This window comes from Eumetopias jubatus, unplaced genomic scaffold (genome assembly GCF_037043125.1).
Source record: "Eumetopias jubatus isolate StellerSeaLion01/CBP00866 unplaced genomic scaffold, mEumJub1_p1.0 scaffold_1, whole genome shotgun sequence".
Taxonomy (NCBI): domain Eukaryota; kingdom Metazoa; phylum Chordata; class Mammalia; order Carnivora; family Otariidae; genus Eumetopias; species Eumetopias jubatus.
This window is the reverse complement of record NW_028274807.1, coordinates 190,675,568-190,694,265: the sequence shown is the minus strand read 5'-3', so window position 1 is coordinate 190,694,265 and position 18,698 is coordinate 190,675,568. Positions and strand designations below refer to the sequence as shown.

General features: G+C 42.6%; 1 long non-coding RNA gene across 2 annotated transcripts in view; it reads left to right on the top strand.

Annotated features, from left to right (window-relative positions):
• The first annotated feature begins 8,394 nt into the window (after window positions 1–8,394).
• LOC114214645 (uncharacterized) overlaps window positions 8,395–18,698 on the top strand; it is a 63,500-nt gene continuing 53,196 nt past the window's right edge. Inside the window, exons 1-2 of one of the 2 annotated variants that reach the window (XR_003610464.2) lie at window positions 8,395–8,481; window positions 16,871–16,910. This is a non-coding gene — a long non-coding RNA (uncharacterized LOC114214645). The remainder of the gene's footprint in view (window positions 8,482–16,870; window positions 16,911–18,698) is intronic. The other variant, XR_015769197.1, reaches the window with a different exon arrangement.

Sequence of the window (18,698 nt, the reverse complement as noted above, 5' to 3'; positions counted from 1 at the left end):
TCCTCTCTGCTCCCCTAGTGGAGAGAGCTGATGTATACTCTGTGGAAAGATTTGGATAATAACCCACAGGGAGTTTGTTTGGGTTAGAGCTGAAGACTCTACATTAGGCATCAGGGAGCTAGCAGGACCTTGTAGGACTCAGAGGCCCAGTTAGAACACAGAATCGAGGGGACCACAGAAATGAGATCCAGCATTGAGAACATCAGAGAAAATGATTCTGGGGGGAGGGAGCTTTGGAGAACAGAAGAGGTAGATGAGGTATTAGAGAACAGAAGTGGTAGATGAGGTATTGCAGAGAAGCAGCCTGGAAGGATGTCAGGAAAGAGGAATTCCCACATCCTGCCTGGGATTGAACTACAAACCCAGTTCAGTCATTGGACCATTGAATCCCTGCTGGGCTGCACAGCAGCATCAAAGTTTCCAAGATGCCTTTCTGTATTTCCACTGCAATAGCAAAGCCCATAGACAGCCCCATCTCCAGGCTTGTCTCTGCTGCTGTGAGATTCCTCTGTGCCTCAGTTTCTCATATATAACATGGGAATCATAATAGGATCCACCTCATTAGGATTATTGGTGGACTACATATATGAATAGTGAGAAGAGAGCCTGGCACACATGTTTGCTATCAACATCATTGTTGTCATTGCATCATCATTACAAGGGGCAAGTCCTCAGAGAAAGCTTTAGTTCTCAAAGAGTCAAGTGTCAAGGTGAAGCCTTGGGGAAACAAAAGTGTGTTGGTTTAGAGCAGGGTCTTGTAGTTAAGCAGAGATCCCACTTCTCACATTTACTAGCTGAATGACCTAGGATAAGTTATTTATCACTTGAAGCCAGTTTCCTCATCTGAAAAAATGGGAATGATAACCATACCTACCTCACATTATTGGGAAGATTACATGATAGGAAGCATGAAGAACACACTTTGAACTGTCTCTACATATACCAAATGATCCATAAATAATAGGCACTATTAAAATTGAGACCACAAACATCATTCCCAGCTGTAACTTGAGTGTCAAGTGGAGAAGCAGAGGCATAGAGCTGAACAGGGGTCCTGAGCCTCCAGAGTCAGACTCACATAAGGTGGGATTTGGAAAAGGCTGTCCAATGCTGCAGTGGTTTTTGCAAAAGGGTCTTGGCCTTCTACTCTGGGCTGTCAAAAGATTAGTAGCTAAAAATAAATGTAACTCCTATGGCTAATCATGAGGGCTGTGTGGCTGCATATTACTGCCAAGGGAGAGGGGAGGAGAAATGGGAGGGGGCGCAGATTGCTTCAGGGTCACCCAGGAGGCAGTGGTTATTCTTTAAGGTGAGGTCATGGCCTCCATCTTTGGGGTAACTACACCCACATCCCTCATAACTAACACAAAACACTTTGCCCTCATTGCTGAAAAAAAAAAAGATTCATAAGGGAATTAATAAACAAGCCAAAGAAAATTCTTGTCTGCCTTTTAATTATAGAAGAGTGATTGCTATGCTAATCATAATCAGCATCAAGGTCAAAAGTTTCCACCACTCCGGAATGAACATTTAGAAAATAAATTAACCAGAATACCAATGCTATTTCTGAACTCCCAGCTCACGTGGGTTTAAGATAGAACGCTGTATCTTTTAAGTATCTTTTAAGAGGATCCATGTAATGCTGATACATTGATTGGATAAATGTCACTCCACAAACCTGCTAATGCTCAAGGTGGGGAGGGGGGATCCATTAGGAGGCCCATGAATTTGTGTGATTGCCTAGACTGCCAAGGTAAAGACTGGTAAAGACTGTTGTCTTGAGTAAGATCTCGCTTCATCTCTGGCAGGTGTCACTACAGGATGTGTTGAAAGTACTTGGGTCTCAGGTTAATGTAAGTGATGAAATATTGATGTATTTGAATAATTCTAATATATTTTCATTTCCTCCTGGATATTGGTATTACAATAAAAATAACACTTTAATGTCTATGATTTTACAAAGTTAGACCCCTACCTCACACCATATACAAAATAGATTACAATTGTAAGACAAGTCAAATAAAAGTTTAAGAATACTGATACAATAAAATATTCAGCCATAAGAAGGAATGCAGTCCTGATATCTGCTACAACTTAGATGAAATTTAAAAATGTTACACTAAGTAGGAGAAACCAGACTCCAAAGTTTACACATATTATATGATTCCATTTACATGAAATGTCCAGAACGGACAAATCCTTTGAGACAGAAAGCAAATTACTCATCACCAGGGGCTGGAATGAGGAGGGAATAGAAAATAACTGCTAATGGGTATGGGGTTTCCTTTGGGGTGACGAAAGTATTTTGGAACTAGATTGAAGCAGTGGTTGCACAATATTGTAAATCTTCTAAATGCCACGAAAAATGCACAATGGTTAATTTTATAAGAATTCCATCTCAATTTTAAAATGTTTAAGGGTATTAGAAAAAAATGTAGGGTAATATTTTATAATCTTGGGGTGGAGGAGTATTTTTTTAAGTAAGGCAGAGACCTCAAAGCCATCAAGCAAAAAAGGAACCAATGTGTACATATGAATTAAAAAGCATCTGTATTGCCAAAGATACCATAATCAATGTAAAATAGACAAACAGCATTCCAGAAGAAAGTGCCAGGGGACATTCAAGGCTCTGAGAAATTTTCAGATATCACTGAGGGCTTGGACATCACCCTGCCCTATACCGGATCTGATGCTTAAACCTCTCCTTCCACATCCAGTATCTCAGAACGCATTCCAACCTGGGGAGTTCCTCCCTTCTGCAGATGGCCTAGTCCATATTCAAGTAGCTCTACTATCTTGAAAATGTTTTCTTATGTTGAGTCAGATTGTCCTGCCTAAGGATCCCAGTAGCTGAAATGGTTTTAGAGCACAGGCCTTACATTCAGAGAGATTTAGGTTTGTGTCCTGACTCACCATTTACCACTCTGTAATCTTGTGCAAGTTGCTTAACCATTCTACACCTCTACATTCCTTCATCTGTAAAAGAGGGTCAAGTGTCCCTCACTGGGATAGTCAGGAGAATTAAGTTAGATCATGTCTGCCAAATGCCTAGCAGAGATCTTGGTACATTTTAGGCTTCAGTAAATGGTGGCTGCTTTGATTATTTCCAGAGACACAAACAGAAAATGGTTTCAGTCCTAACACATGGCACTTTTGATTCAATCATTCACTCTTTCCTCCCTCCTTCCCTTCCTCCCTCCCTCCCTCCCTCCCTCCCTCCCTCCCTCTCTCCCTCCCTCCCTCCCTCTCTCCCTCCCTCCCTCCCTCTCTCCCTCCCTCCCTCATCTAAAGACCTTCCCGTGGCTACAAGGTCCTATATACAATCAGACCTCACACCGCCCAGTCTTTCTGCTAACTCTCTTACTTTACCGCTCACCCTTTCTCCCTTCTGACTTGTCCATTTTAGCCACATTGGCCTCCTTGCTTTTCCCTCAACATATTGGGCATGCTCCTACCTCAGGGCCTTTGCTCTTATTGTTGGTTCTTCCTGGAATACTCTTCTCACCAGTCACTCACTTCCTTTACTTATGTGTTCACGTGTCAGCCAACAAGAGAAGCTGTCCTAGACCGTAGCGGGACCACCCATCATTCTCAGTCCTCCTTCACTCTGCCTTATTTTTCTTCAAAGCACTGGCATCTATCTATTTGTTTATTGTCTGTCTCCCTCGATTAGAATGTAAGCCTCATAATGATAGGGACTCTTTTTTCTCCTTTGTGGTTTCCAGTACTTGGAGAAGAACCTGGCACACAGTAGGCGCACTATAAATAATGGTTTGGTGAATATGTTAACCAAAATATGTGAGTACTTACTGTGAGCCAGGTGCGCTCATGCAGAGGAGAACAACAAGGTGCTTTCTGCTTCAGTTATAACAATCCTATCCTGACACAACATGGTTTTAACAAGCCAGCTAGCAGACTGTCATAGTAAATGTTGTTTATGTACAAGGCATCTTTATGCTGAGGGTAATAAAACAGCCCTACAGTGCCAAAATCCTCCAGTTGAGTGACTGGTTAACTGTTAGACCATAAATAATTTGAGTTGGCGAGAAATATTCTCACTTCATTGTGAGGCGGTGTACTGTCACTTCTCTGGATTCCATCTGACACGTTGGATTATTACAGATTAAATAAGCAATCCTAAATGGACTGTGGCCTAGCAACACAGGCCTGAGACAAAGGGGATGGGACCCCAAAAAACAGGGGGTGTGGCGATGTGGCCATGGTCAGGCTCACACGCTACATTCATTATGTGTATTTGTGAAGGCAATAACACTTACCCCTGCTTTGTCCCCCTCGGGGTACACTGAGCATGCTATCATGCCAAGGGCATGCACGGTGACTGTCCCCAGGGACTGGAAAGTGACTCTCCGTTCTCTCCTGCTGCTACTTGTAGCCATGTCTCCACACCAAACTGCTGACTTGACAGTGAATGTTTCCTGTAGGCAGCATTTTCAGCATTTCAGAGTTGGAGCAAGACAGACCTGGATTTGATTCCAGGCTCTGCTGTCTTCTAGCTATGTGACCTTGAACAAGTTAGTTGACCTTTCTAAGCCTCTGTTTCTACAACTCTAAAAGGGGATGAAAAGAATTCTGCTCTCGTTATTAAGGAATAAACACAATAATGCACACAAAGCATTTGGCAAGGTGCCTGGCACCTTGCAAGGGTCCAGTTATCACAATTGTGGTTGTTCAAATGATTTAAGAATCTCCTCCCATGTCCTAACTGGATGTTTGCTTGCTTGTATGTCACATAAGAGGAACATGATACAAAGCAAGACAGATGTGGGAGTGTTTCACTGACTTCCTCACACCAGAAAAACGGTGTAATTAAAATAGTCTTCAGGAATGCATTCAGGGAGCAAAGAATCCCTGTGGAATAAATATGACTCAGTGATGCTCCCAGTCAGTTATATGCCAACCAATTCCATTAAAGTTTGAACCATGTCAAATTAGTGATTCACAGTTATGGGGATGGACATGGTCTAGCAAGACAGCCAGCCTGGAGGTTAGAGGATAAGGGCTCTACATCACCACTCTGTAGCCTTGGGAGGCCCCTTCTTCTCTGAGCCTGTTTTCTCAGTTGTACATTACAGGCATGCCATCCAGACATTTCACTTTTAAACAGTCCTAGAACAGCATGTACCCTAGATGCCCATTATTAGAAACGGACCCAATACCTAAATTCTCCTTGTAATGAACAGATCTCTAGCATGCATTCTAATAATTGAGGATTAATATTAAAATAGTATGCAGCACATGGCAACAAGCAGGAACATCAGCATTTTTGTTCATTTCTCTTCCCCCTCTGGAGAATTGAGTTATCTGAAAGGTGAATTGTTTGAAAATGCCCACGTTTGCATACAGACTTTGATTTTATTCCTGTGTTTATTCTAGTTTGGTGGTCCTCAAGCTGTAGTTTGTAGAAGATTTGCTATAGACCATTAATGATATAAAGTAAACATTTTCTACTTCCTAGGTATTTAAGGGATTTTTAATAGTATTTTGCCCAACACACATTTTTTGGTCTGACTTTAGAACATAACCTCCCAGTAGTGTAGGGCCCCACAAGGAAACGAAAACACTGCACCAGATTGTTTCTATTGTTTCTTTCCTGCCTGAAAATAAAGGTGATGGTGTAGGGGCTATTTTAGAGGAAGATACAGAAAATCAAATTAGGTCATATCCGTAAAACCACCTGGCAAGCTGTTTCAAAGGAATGTTAGCTGCTGGAACTGCCTGGGGGCAGGTTGTAACACAGATATTTTTGAAGCATCTGAGCTGCACCCCAGATCTGCAGCTGGGATGGGAGAGTGACCTGGATAGGGCCGGCTTTGAAAACGCTGATGGAGGAGGCACAGTTGCAGGAAATAGGGGCGGCCGGCCTGAAGAGCAGAACTAGGAAAGGAAGGTGGGGTGTGAACACTGCTGGCAGGAACCTATAGGGCTGGGGAGTTGAAGAAGCGTTCTATTACTTTTTCCCTAGCCCCAGAGGGCTAGGAACTCGGGGGGTGGGTGAGTATGGGAGAGTCTTCAAGAATCCATCCTAAAACCTGGGTGTGTGGCTCCCAGGCATCTAATGGACATGTGTCCCCATAACTGTCCCTTTCTCTTGCCAAGAAGAACCCTGTTCAATCACAGGTGTGGGCACATGCCAAGAGGGGACCTCAGCCCCATAGGGAGCAGCACCTTAGAGGGCCATTGAGGCCAGTCCCTGTCACACAGCAGCATGTGCTGCCAGGCTGTCAAGGTCTGGATACTTGGACACCCCTCTGATTTGAGTTCTCCAGAGAGTTCTAGGCACTGTCACAGCAGATCTTCTGACATGAGTTCAAATCCTCTTTGCTACTTCCTAGCTCTATCATGTGGAGACGTGAATAACAGCATGCAACTGTGGTAGGAAAATGAGCTTCTCAGCATTTTGAACAGAGCTTCTGGCAGACCTACCATTCAGGATGAGGGGGACGCTTCTCTGAGACTGGGTTTGTCTCAAGAACCAGAGGAATCCAATGTTTATACACATTCCTGCAAACAGAAGCACAAAGGTTGTTACATACTCCTTGAAGTGGTGACATAAGCACCAAACGTAAAAGGGCTGTGGCCTGACTGTGTGTGTGTGTGTGTGTGTGTGTGTGTGTGTGTGTGTGTGTGTGTGTTGAGGTAGGGCGTCTCTTTGTGCCAATCCACGGTCCAGCAGAAACACTATATTGACTCCATGGATTGGTGTGAAAATTAAAGGAAACCAGGAAAGTAAAGCATTGAGCATGGTCTCTGGAATACAGAAAGTGTCTAATTAATGAGAGTTGTTGCTGTTGTTCTTCATCCAGTGGAATTTGCTGGGAGGGGAGAGTGAGTTGAAAGAAGATAAACCAACCCAGTTAAGGATCTGATTCCCCTCTCATTACCTAAATCCCTGAGGGCCAGGAAAGCCAACACTCTTGTGTCTGTCTAGAATGAAGCTCAAGCTCAGGATCCCTTTTCTTTCCTTAGGTTGTGGCCTCTCTTTCTTAGCCTTGAAAGATGTTTAGCAGAGTTTGGGAGAGAGTTGTGCAGAGTGGCCCCCATGAATCTCAAATGGCAAACATCCCCTTCATCCCAGGACTGACTCTGCCTGTGTGTTCCATCACTTGTCACCTGTTTTTCATAAATGAAGAAGTCTTTCCCCTCATCCGGTGACTTCAGGAATTCCTTTCATAGTTCAGTGCCTGCATGCACGACATGAAATGGTGTTACCATTATCTTTTATTCTGCTGCAACACAAACACAAACCAGACCCAAGGCCCACGCGTTTCTTGCTAGCCTATCAGGATGTGCTGTCTCCTCAGACTGAACTGACGATATAAAAGGCTTTGCCCTTGTCTGTTTGCTGGTTCAGTCTCTGACAGCAGTATCTTGTTCCTGGGCCACGGACTTTTTCCTGGCAGTCCAGGTCAGCAGAAGCAGGAGCTGACATGGAATGCATACAGAACCCAGACAGGTCCATCTTCCAGGTGACAGGTATCCAGCCCATCAAACTCCTAGGAAATCTCTTTCTTTATATCTCTTCTTTATTAGTTGTTTGAATTGGGTTATAAGCAACGGAGCCCAAGTCTGGCTGAACTATGCAAAAGATTAGCATTGACTGGAAGAAGAGAAGGGTGGCTCTCAGAATTGAGAAAAAAGGACAGGCAGGCCTCAGAAAGGACAGACTGGAACAGGCACAGGGTTGAGTTAGCAGAAGGACAGCCACTGGGGCGTATCTGCACCATGCTGCTCATGATCCAGGTTCCCTGGAGATAGACTGATTGACCCAATGGGTTCACAGGCCCAGTGGACAGTGGAGTTGTTCCCATAAGAAATCTAATTACTATTACTGGAGAGGCAGTGAAGAGGCTGGCCAGAGAAGGCAAGAGTGTCCACTGAAGGGACAGCAACCAGCCCTTGCTCTGAGATTCTCTGGTGTCATTCAGCACATATCCTTCAGACCAGGTCAAACGGGACAAGGGGAGGAACACTTTTCAGTGCCTCCGTCCCTCAGAGAAGAAGGTAGGAATGTTCCAGGGGGCCCGAGCAGTCTTCCAAAGGGGGACCTAAATTTCTGTACATTCCACATCACTCCCTCAAGCCCCACAGGACTTAAATCTGTTGTCAATTTCTTTCTATCTAACCTCAACCTCTTTGGCTGTTGAGTGAAAAACTTTCTCATGAAACACAATCTACAGGGCAGGGTGGATCAGGGGAAGGAATCCTATGTTTACAGCCCAAAAGTCTGCCTATCTTCTGAACCTGTTTTCTGGTATATGAAATGGGAGGGGCCATTTCCTGTGCTACCTCACAGGAAGGAGGAGAGAATGAGTGTTCTTGAAAATTCTTTACAAACTGTGAATGTGATGTGTCTGTGAAGACAAAACCTGATCAATATTCAGGAACAACAGTGAGTGTAGACGTGTTTCATCAAAAGACAGGCCAACTGGAGAACAGTGGAGGAAAGAAGGAGCAATCCAAGTAAGTGCCCTATACCTGAAGATCAAATTTCAAGAATTTTTTAGGGATTCAAGCAAATACTGGAAAGCACAAGAGGGGAGGAACAAAGGAAGAAATTAATTTGAGATAAAGAGCCTAGGAATCAGATATCTTCCATTCGTGTGTTTGTTTATTCATTTAATAAACTAAGTACCTATTACTTGACAAACATGAATTCAGGGGGGACAGAGATGAATAAAGGCTAATATCCTTTCTAAAGTCCTAAGAAGCAAGGAAGAAAGTTGGGAGTTGTGTCCCTAAGGAATATTTTTAGCGTATGCTAAAACAGAGGCAGTCATCTTGATTTCTTTTTTAAGAGACTGGAAAAAAAGAGGTGATAGAAAATATCGAGATACCTTAACACCTTGGCTTTTTGGTCTGTGAACCTCTAAGGCCGAACCTGAATTCCCTCCCCAGAGGAGGATCCCTGAAGGTATCTCTTTCATTCACTAGGAATTACCAAGTTCCCATAAAGTCAGGGGTAAGTCATCCCAGCTTTAGAGGCTGAATGAAAATTTAAATAAATTTCCCTTGTCTTTGAAGCCAAACAAAAGTGCCCTAACTTTGGAATCAACTGTAATATTAACACCCATAGCGGGGTGGTGTGTGTATAATTTATGAGTGAGTGGATTTCTTTAATTAAGAAATTAACATTTTCCCAGATTGGACTGAAGTGTATCTTGATCTAAAGAAAGACACTGGGGGGCGCCTGGGGGGCTCAGTTGGTTAAGCTTCTGCCTTTGGCTCAGGTCCTGATCGCAGGGTCCCGGGATCCAGCCCTGAGTTGGGCTCTCTGCTTGGTGGGGAGTCTGCTTCTCCCTCCTGCTCTGTTCCTCCTCCCTCCTGCTTGTGTTGTTTCTCTCTCACTTATGTTGTCTCTCTCTCTCTCTCTCAAATAAAGAAAATCTTAAAAAAAAAAAAAGCCATTGGAACCCCAAGCTAATTTTTGCAGGTCTCATTCTGTCTAGAGGCGAAGACTCAACTAAGAGAGATGATTTTAATTTTGATGTTGTTAAGGAAACACTTAGGGTCATTATGTACTTATCAGAAGCAGTTAACAATTGACAATCACTGTAATTGTTCAGCGACTTTCTGAGAATGAATCTAACTGCCTCTACAATACCTTTGATCATGCCATTCTCTAAGAATGGAGATGACTTATTGTTCTATTATTTGCCCAACCAAAACTCATGACAGGCATTGTTATATATGTGCCTTTATAGTCTCTGGTCTAATGAAAAGTGTAATTAAACCAAAAGGAACTTTCACAAATGAGTGCTTAGGGACTGATGCAGAAAACTTTTAGAAGTGTGTGTGTGTGTGTGTGTGTGTGTGTGTGTACGTACGTGTACGTGTGTGAGTATCTGTTTAACCAAAGCGATTTGGACCAGCTAAAGAATCCCTTGACAGTGTTAAACCACACAATAAATTAGAGCGAGCTGTCTTCTGTAGCTTCATGTGAGTGATATGAGCGTATTGACAGTAGAATTGAGCCTGTGGGATGGGAATGTGATAACAGGACTCCTTACAGTAAGATGCTTGTGATTGCAACATTTTAAATGGAATGTTTAGTTACCTTTGGCTCTTTCCCTTTTCTAATCTCCCCTCCCCTCTCCTTTTGGCCCAGTAGGGAAATATTATAACATAATGAAGAATATTTTAGAGAAGTAAGGGAAAAAATAAAAGCCCTTAAAAAAGGGAACAAATTAGCAATTAATGCTCCAAACACAAGTAAAGCCCATTATCCTTTTATATTTAAAATCAGTTTGCCTTGTTGTATTTGACTACTATTTTATCACAAATAATCGCCTCAATTTGGTGCCTTCTGTGTTCTTCAATCCATTGCAACTAAAATCCCACTTAAGATTTTAAGCAAATGCAAAATTCCATCAACTTGCTGAGAGTGCAGTCTCATTTAGTGTTTAATGGAATTTCATTTTACGCAACCTTACGGATATTCTGATTTGCTAGTTTAGTCACTTTAAGTGGGCAATGGAAGCTCAAGGATGTTAACATAAAGCAAATCAAACATGACAGTTTTTACTATGCTTTTACACTGATGTTTTTTAAAGTCACAAAATAACATCCTTTAAATTTTGGCAAAAACAATTCTCATGAGAACTTTGCTGTGTATGGGTGAGACAGGTGACCTTTCAGGGATATTCACTCTCAATATTTGAGCAACCAACATACAACACAAAAATATCCACTGCCAGCTCACTATCATCCCCTGCAAATTCCCCTCCAGAGATTCCCCAGATCATAAGGAAGAGGCAGTAGTGCTGAAACTCGGTGATGAATTCCGTGGGCCACTGAGGGTCAGCGACTTAGAAAAACTTGGCTGTTTCCTCCAGGTACAGTGGTGCAAGTGACAGCAGTTCTCTCTCTTGACCAGGATAGGATTGTGGTAATTGTTGGGAATCCTGTTAATCAAATTGTTACTAGTCGGAATATTTATGGTCTTTCAAGTCTCATTTGTGTAAGGAAGTTACCAGTTTCCAGCTTCATCAGCCATGTGGCCAGCCCTTCCCACAAATGAGAGATGTTTTGGGGAAGGAAATAAAAGCTGTCTCGGGATGTTTCAGAGAAGCCATGAAGTGGATGAACCTTTGTGGTGCACCCTAGAAAGTCCTAGCCTAATGTTACTGGGACAGATTCATAATCCGTTGCTCACAGGTCTCTCTGCTACTGTTGACTTTTCCAGATAAAACAACAGAAATGAAGCCACTTCACAGTCTTACTTGTCCAGACTCTGGACTCAAGTTTGGGATTCAGATAAAAATTTCAAAGGCTCTTCCTGTTTCTAAAGTTGCTTACCAAGGAATATAAGATAGGTTTAAACATGTAATTTGTGTTCTCATAATGAGATATTTCTATAAGAGGTACAGTGAGGCAGGAGGGTTGAGATCAAGCTTTGCCATATTGTGACTTTGGATCTCAGCTTCCTCCCCTGTAATGTGATTCAGTGAGATGTCATGGAGACGTGAAGTGACAGTTCATACCATTGAGGGAGAAAGAGTGGCTGGTGCACTGGGCTGACAGCCAGGAGGCCTAGACTCCACTTTGGCCCTAGAGAGCTGGCTCTGGGTCTTGGGAAGCTACTTCATTTCTCTGAACTTTTTCTTCCTTTTTCCAAATGAGAGGCTGGGACCAGGTGTCCCTGCTCATCTGGTGACGGTTACCATTTTTTATCCACTCTGCTTGGAAAGTCAAGTTTCTGAGTCCTTAGTGTTTTCCAGTGGGTGGGCTGGCGGTGGAGCAGCAGGGTTTTGGAATCAGTTGTGTCTGAATTCAAGTTTGGGCCTCACTACTCTTAGCAATATGGCAGTGGGTAGATACTTAGCATCTCCATGCCTGTTTCCTCCTACATGGAGGTCATGATGATGTCTTCTCATAGGCTGACATGAGGATGAAACTTAAATTAGTAGAAGCAAGGCACTTAGTACAGTGCCGGCCACATAATAAATGCATGTCTTAGTTTCTTGGGGCTCCCTTAACAGATTACAATCATAGATGCTTCAAACAACACACATGTGGACATTTGGGGGAGGGGGGGCATTATCCTGCCTACCACAATGTTCAGTTAATTTTAGCTGTTGTATGGAATGGAAATTTTGCCCCAGCTTAGTTTACTTTACTAACTTCAGCACTGGAATGGAAATTACCAAAGAATTAAATTTCACTGAGTAGAAACTGGGGAATCATGCTCATTCTGTAGTTTGCCTTTGCTTCCTCCAATACAGCACAAGCTTCTGCTGACATAGGACTCCTGGTGCACAGAGTAAGTGATGTTCCAATGAGCTGGAATTTTAGCATTCTGATTCAGCTGATATTTCTAGCAAACTGTTGACCTAGTACTGTTTATTTAGGGGTTTTTTTGGTCTTGGTGGAGTGGCAATTCAAGTCAAAATTTGTCATGCCATTTCTCACACATCTGCTGCTTTTACCTTTAGAAAAGGCGGTTTCAGTGTTTATGGGGGAACCAAGGTTTTATGGTTTCCATTGAATATTTGGCCTAAAATCTGAGCTTTTAGAAAACCTGATGATTGTATCCTTCAAAAGTGCTCCTAGGCCTAAGTGGCAGAAACGCAACTAAAAGTGGCTTAATCTGAAATGGGAAGTTGTTCGTTAATGTAACTACAAAATCTTGAATGGATCTGAGTCCAAGTTTGACTAGATCCAGGGACTGCACAGTATTGGGAGGGTTAGAGTCTCTCTATCCCCATCTCTATGCTTCATTTGCACCTACATTGGCGTCACTCCAGGGAGAGACCCCTCAGAACTCTGGACCCTGGCAGTTCTGGCCTCGGATTAGTCTTATGGCAAGCAAATCCAGTGCAGACAGAGCTCTTCTTCCTTCAAAATCCAAGCCAAATCCTCAGATTGAGTTTTCTTAGATCAGCTTATGTCATGAGACCACCTCCAAACCAAATCAGTCTGACCAGTGCAATGCTTGGCCAGGCTGAGGTCAAGGCCACCCTGGAGGCCTGTTCAGCTCCACCCCAAATACGTTGGTGGAGAATGAGGAGAAATGATTCCCAAGGAAAATCAAAATGACGTTTCCAGAAAAGGAGTATTAGATATGCAGTATGCAAAGCTAAGTGATGTCCCTCTCAGGTGAGGTTTTTATTGCTTCTCTGGAAAATGGAGCTTGTTATGTCTTCTGTCTTATTTGGGCACCAAGCATCCCCTGCTGGACACTGGACAGGCGCTCCCAGAAAATGTATGGGTGTTGGGACAAATGACACAGACACCAGAAGATGTGAAATAATGTTTATTAATCACATATAAATAGCCATAGGATTTCCTGAGAAGGGCTCAGATTCTATTCAGAAGGAAGCAAGAAGGAGGGAGCATCAGGTGGCTTTGGAGTTTTTTGGGTATTTAAGGGATAGGGTTGGGGTAAGGATTTCCTGTAAAGGCTGGGATTTGAGGAGTGTGAAATCCCATTCCAGGGCCTAAGCTTCCTTATGGACTTGCCCAGATGTGGGGCAAGTCATAAACAGGAAGGGATGCGGTCTGAAAGCTATCAGTGTCAAACCTCAAAAATGGACTTAGACTCTTTTTCTAAAATTTTTTTTATTTTTATTTTTTTTAAAGATTTTATTTATTTATTTGAGAGAGAGAGAATGAGAGATAGAGAGCATGAGAGGGAAGAGGGTCAGGGGGAGAAGCAGACTCCCTGCTGAGCAGGGAGCCTGATGTGGGACTCGACCCCGGCACTCCAGGATCATGACCCGAGCCGAAGGCAGTCGCTCAACCACCTGAGCCACCCAGGCGCCCCTGGACTTAGACTCTTAATTATACTTTCTTTCCCTACCTTGAGGAAAAAACAAAAACAAACCCATAGAAGTCAAGGGTTTGAAATCCTGCCTACCTAAAACAAGCCTTGACTCCCAGTATTTATTTCTGATCAGTGTTGGAAAGGGAACATGTGGAAATTTTCCAGGCCACTTCCTGTTAGTGGGTCTTATAATATACATAGGAAATGGGTATGCATTGCACACGTGAGTTTCAAACAATAAGCAACAACAATGTATCTTTCCTCAGAGGAAAATGGTTATCATGGAGATAAAGCAAAGATAGCACTAAGCTCTGGTGGCTTCACGCTTGGCATGGTGCTAGGATTGATATTTACAGAGATAAATAAAGCCTAATGTTCCTGTCTACAAGGAGCAGGTGAGGTGGTTCATGAGATCACTGCACAACTCCAAAAAGCCCCTAAATGCAAGCGGGGTCCTGCAGCTTACATACAAGTGGTGTAGGAGGTGGTGACACATCATTTCTGACTGAGGACATATTGCTACCAGGGTATGTTTTGAAAAGGTGATTTTCGATATAATGCTTGACAAGCTAGAAGCATGTTGATGCTCTTAAGACTGGATGGATAGATATTTGGTTAAAAAAATACCAATTATATGACCATGCAAAAGAGCAAACTAGTGTATTCCACATCCTGAAGGAATCTCACAGATAGTTCATTGAGCAAAAAAGGCCATTCAGTATGATTCCATGCATATGAACTTCAAGAACAGGCAAAAGTAATCTATGAGAATAAACGTAAGCAATTACTTCAGGGTAGATGTCGGTAGTGACTGGGAAAGGGCACAAAGTAGCCTTTGGGAGGTGGAAAAGGAGCTGTAAATGTTCTCATCCTGACTTGAGAGAGGTTACAAGGGTGCATATATGTAAACATTCATAAACTGAGCTTTAAGATTTGTCACTTAACTGTATGTGCATTTTATCTAAATGAAAAGGGAAAAAAAAAAGGCAGAAATACCCTAACAGTGAAAACCAAACTTATATGCATGTGGAAGCCTGAATAATGGCCCCTGAAAGATGTCCACATCCTCATCCCTAGAATCTGTAAATATATTACCTTAGGTGGCAAGAGAGACTTGACAGATCATGATGATTTTGAGGATCTTGAAATGGGGAGTTTAACCCGGATTATCCAGGCAGGTCTGATGTGATCATAAGGAGGCATTGTAAAAGGGAAGTGGGAGAGTCAAAGGCAGAAGAGGGAAATGGGAGAACAGAAGCAGAGGTGCTGGTGATGATCTCTGAAGATGCAAGAAGGGGCCATGAGGCCAGGAATACAGGTGGTCTCAAGAAGCTGGGAAAAAAACAAGGAAACAGATTCTCCCTAGAACCTCCAGAAGGAATGCAGGCCTACTGAGACCTTGATTTTAGTCCACTAAAACTGATTGATTTCAGACTTCTGACCCACAGAACTATAAAATAATAAATTTGTGTTGTTTTATTCCACTAGGTTTATGATAATTTGTTACAGCAGCTGTAGGAAACTCATACAGTAAAAATTATTTGGCAAGGAGAGAATTACACCTGTATGCTCTTTCTAATCTCAATTCATCTTCATAACTGCCCTTTGAGGCTGATACCATTATTTATCATCATTTTGTAAAGGAGAAAAGTGAGGCTCAGACAGTTAGGTGTCCCCCAAATAAAAGAAGTAGAGAAGCCATGATTTGGGTGCAGACTTCAGAGCTCAAGATTTTCATCAGTCAGTTTTGCCCTTGCCAAGCAGAAGAGCCAACAGCAGCAAAGCTGCAGAGGTCATGGTTTGGAGGAAACCAGAGTGCAAGCCATGCCCCAGGAGCAATCCCATGGCTTCCTTTCTAGTGGGCATGTTCTGCCTGTAGAGCTCTAAACCTGGCCTCCTCCACAGTCCATGGCCATGAGGAAGACAGTATGGATTTGTCAGGTTGCTATAAAAGCTTTGGTGACTGGAGACTTGTTTCAGGACTATGGAGAGCAGCTGAAATATTTCACTTGTGCCCACTGGGCACCACATTTCATGAAGATGGCGTTAACTAAGTTCACTAAAAAATAAGTCTCTCCATGAATGTCCTGTACTGAGCTGCTGCTGTCACTTATATTCATAGATACACATGTATATGTGTTTGGTTTTATTAGGGAATTATACCAACTTATTGGCCCTGTCTCCCCAAATCCTAGGAGTCTAACAGACCCATCTTTATTTTCCAAATGGGTAGTCAGAAGATTGTTCAACTGACCTATACAGAGAATTACATCAAGTAATACAGGAGCCAAACCTGTGATGCTGGTTTCTGGAGCTCCACATTCAACGCAACTGAGAATAGGATATGACTTGCCCAGTTAACTGAAGGAAGTGCTCATTTTTCTCTAAGTCTTTTGAATATTTTTGCCAGATGATGGCTCTGCTCTCTACTTTGCTCAAAGAAACACACTTGTTAGGACTGAGGGCTTTGGGGGCACCTCCTACCAGCTGTGTGACCATTGCAGGCCACCACCCTTCAATATATGTCATGTATCTGAAACAGAATGTTTTCACTCTTCCAAACTCAGAAAGGATGTCAGATCTTTCAAAAACTTCAGAGATCATCTAGTCCAATTTCTACATTTTATAGGTGGAGAAACTTGGCCAAGAACAGAGGTGAGTAGGCAAGTGGTCAAGAGAGAAGTGGGTGACCATTCCAACTGTATGGACAACTGTCAGTGCAAGGTTGGCTGATCATGAAAAAAGCATTACGATCAGAAGCATTTCCGGTAGACTATTAAGATCTATGATATGGTAATCATTTGAACAACTATGGTTATTAGTCTTATTTGCAGACACAGTGTTCAATTATGCAGAACATTCAAGTGCAACAGTCCCATGGAAATTTCTCAGCCATCAGTGCTGAGAGACTATTTTAAATGAATATATTCAGTGGTTTCCTCAGACCTACTTATCATACACAGGAGACCAACTTCCCATGGAAAATCAGTTCACTATAAGGGGAGGCATGGGAGCTTTAAAACACTTCTTATTGCACAGTAGCCAAACAGTTTTTTGAAAAAATAATCTTACCCTCTTGTCTTCCAGGCTGTCCAGAAGGCTTATGCAAACCTCCAAGAAAGCAGAGGTTAGTTTATTGGACTTGTCCTAGGGAGCATCCCTATACAGAGAAATCAATACCTCATTATCCATGGAGCCCTCCTGATTCTCACAGGCTGGTTTTATGTATTTATTTGCAATGTGAAGGGAAGCAGGCCTAAAATAAATACTTATATAGAGACCACAGTATGCATATCACACACATACCCAATTCAATAACTACATTATATGGACACTCCTCTGGAAATCTCAGGACTCAAAATACTCTGTTGGATTTCAGACACCTGCCAGAATCACTGCTCTCACTATCGGAGAATTTTGCCAAAACTTGCCAAAATTCTCCTTTTTCTGGTTGTGTTTTCTCACATCTCTGCTGTGGACTGTGACTAAGCCAGGGCCCCTCTAATGAGTCTTGAATGAGGCCTCTTCCCATGGGGAGCTTGTCAAAGTTTAGGAAGGTTTGACCATAGAACAAAAAGGACAGAGCATCCTACCTGGGACTTGGAGGGTATTCTTCAAAACGATTTCAAACTGGCCTAAGTGGTACAAGGGGGTGAGGGATGGGGCTTGGGGTTGACCTCTCAGTTGAACAAAATGCATTCTACTGATGAGTGTGGCTTCAGTGAAAGACCAGAAGGCAAAGCTCTGGATTTGGCTTTGTGTCATAGGGTGAAGGGTTTTAGTTCCCTGGGCCCAGAGTCTGGAATGATAAGCTTTCCAAACCTGTGCACTCGGCTGAAGAAAAGACTCTGCAGCCAGAACAGAATTTTTTTTTTTTTTTTAAGAGCCTTTACTGCAGATTCCTTTTAGCCTAGAAAGGGTTTCATTCAATGAAGAGTCCATGAATGGGACCTCTGGGGATACTCCTTAAAATAGATCTGGATATTCACACATGGCCTGTTCTTTGGATAAGCTCACACACGGATTTTAGAACTACCTTTACCATAAAGATCACATCTTTTTATACCTTCACATGCTCCCTCTGTCAGCCTCTAGCCTTGGTCTGCCCATTGCATTAGGGATTCTTGAGGTTTTCTTAGCAAGTGAAGAATGGTGATAGGATGTCTCCCATTACCCAGGAGCTTGTCCACCTTATGAATATATCACTTAGTTTGGATGCACTGGTATAGCTTTTCAGTCCTGGAGAAAAGACATGGGAATACTTATTATTCTAAGGACATTTTTTTTTTTTTTTTAGTTCAGTTGAGCAGTTGCTCTGTCCTTTAAGAAGTCCTGTGCTCCAAGTTTGCATCCCACTTAATGTACAAAGGCAGCTCTGGGATAGTGGATGAGAACACTGTACTGCTGTTAGTTCTTTATTCATTTATTCAATGAGTATTTTTTTATTCATAATTTACTATGTGCCTCTTTGCTAAGTGCTACGCATATAGAATCAGTAAGGGAGTCCATTCCTTGCCCTCATGAAGCTTCCTTGCTTTCTAGTGATGGAAATGGAGTAAGCACATGTGATGCTCTCTGGATGTGATAAGAAGAAGGAATAAAATAAGAAGGAGACAATGTCAGCACTGTGGAGGAATCTCACTAGATTGTGAGCACAGAAGGTCTCTTGGAGGAGGCGGTACTTAAGCTGAGACTTGAACCTTGAGAGAAAACTAAGACTAGAATCAAAAAAAGAACATTCCAGACAGGAGGATAGCAAATGAAAAGGCACTGTGGCAAGAGAGAATGTGGTGTATTTGAGATTAGAAAAAGGAAAAGCTGTTTAGTAAAAGGGGAACCTAGCTAGGAAAGAGGAGCACAAATGTCAGAGAGGTGGGCAGAGGCAAGATCCCAGAGAAGCTTGTAGTCTGGGGAC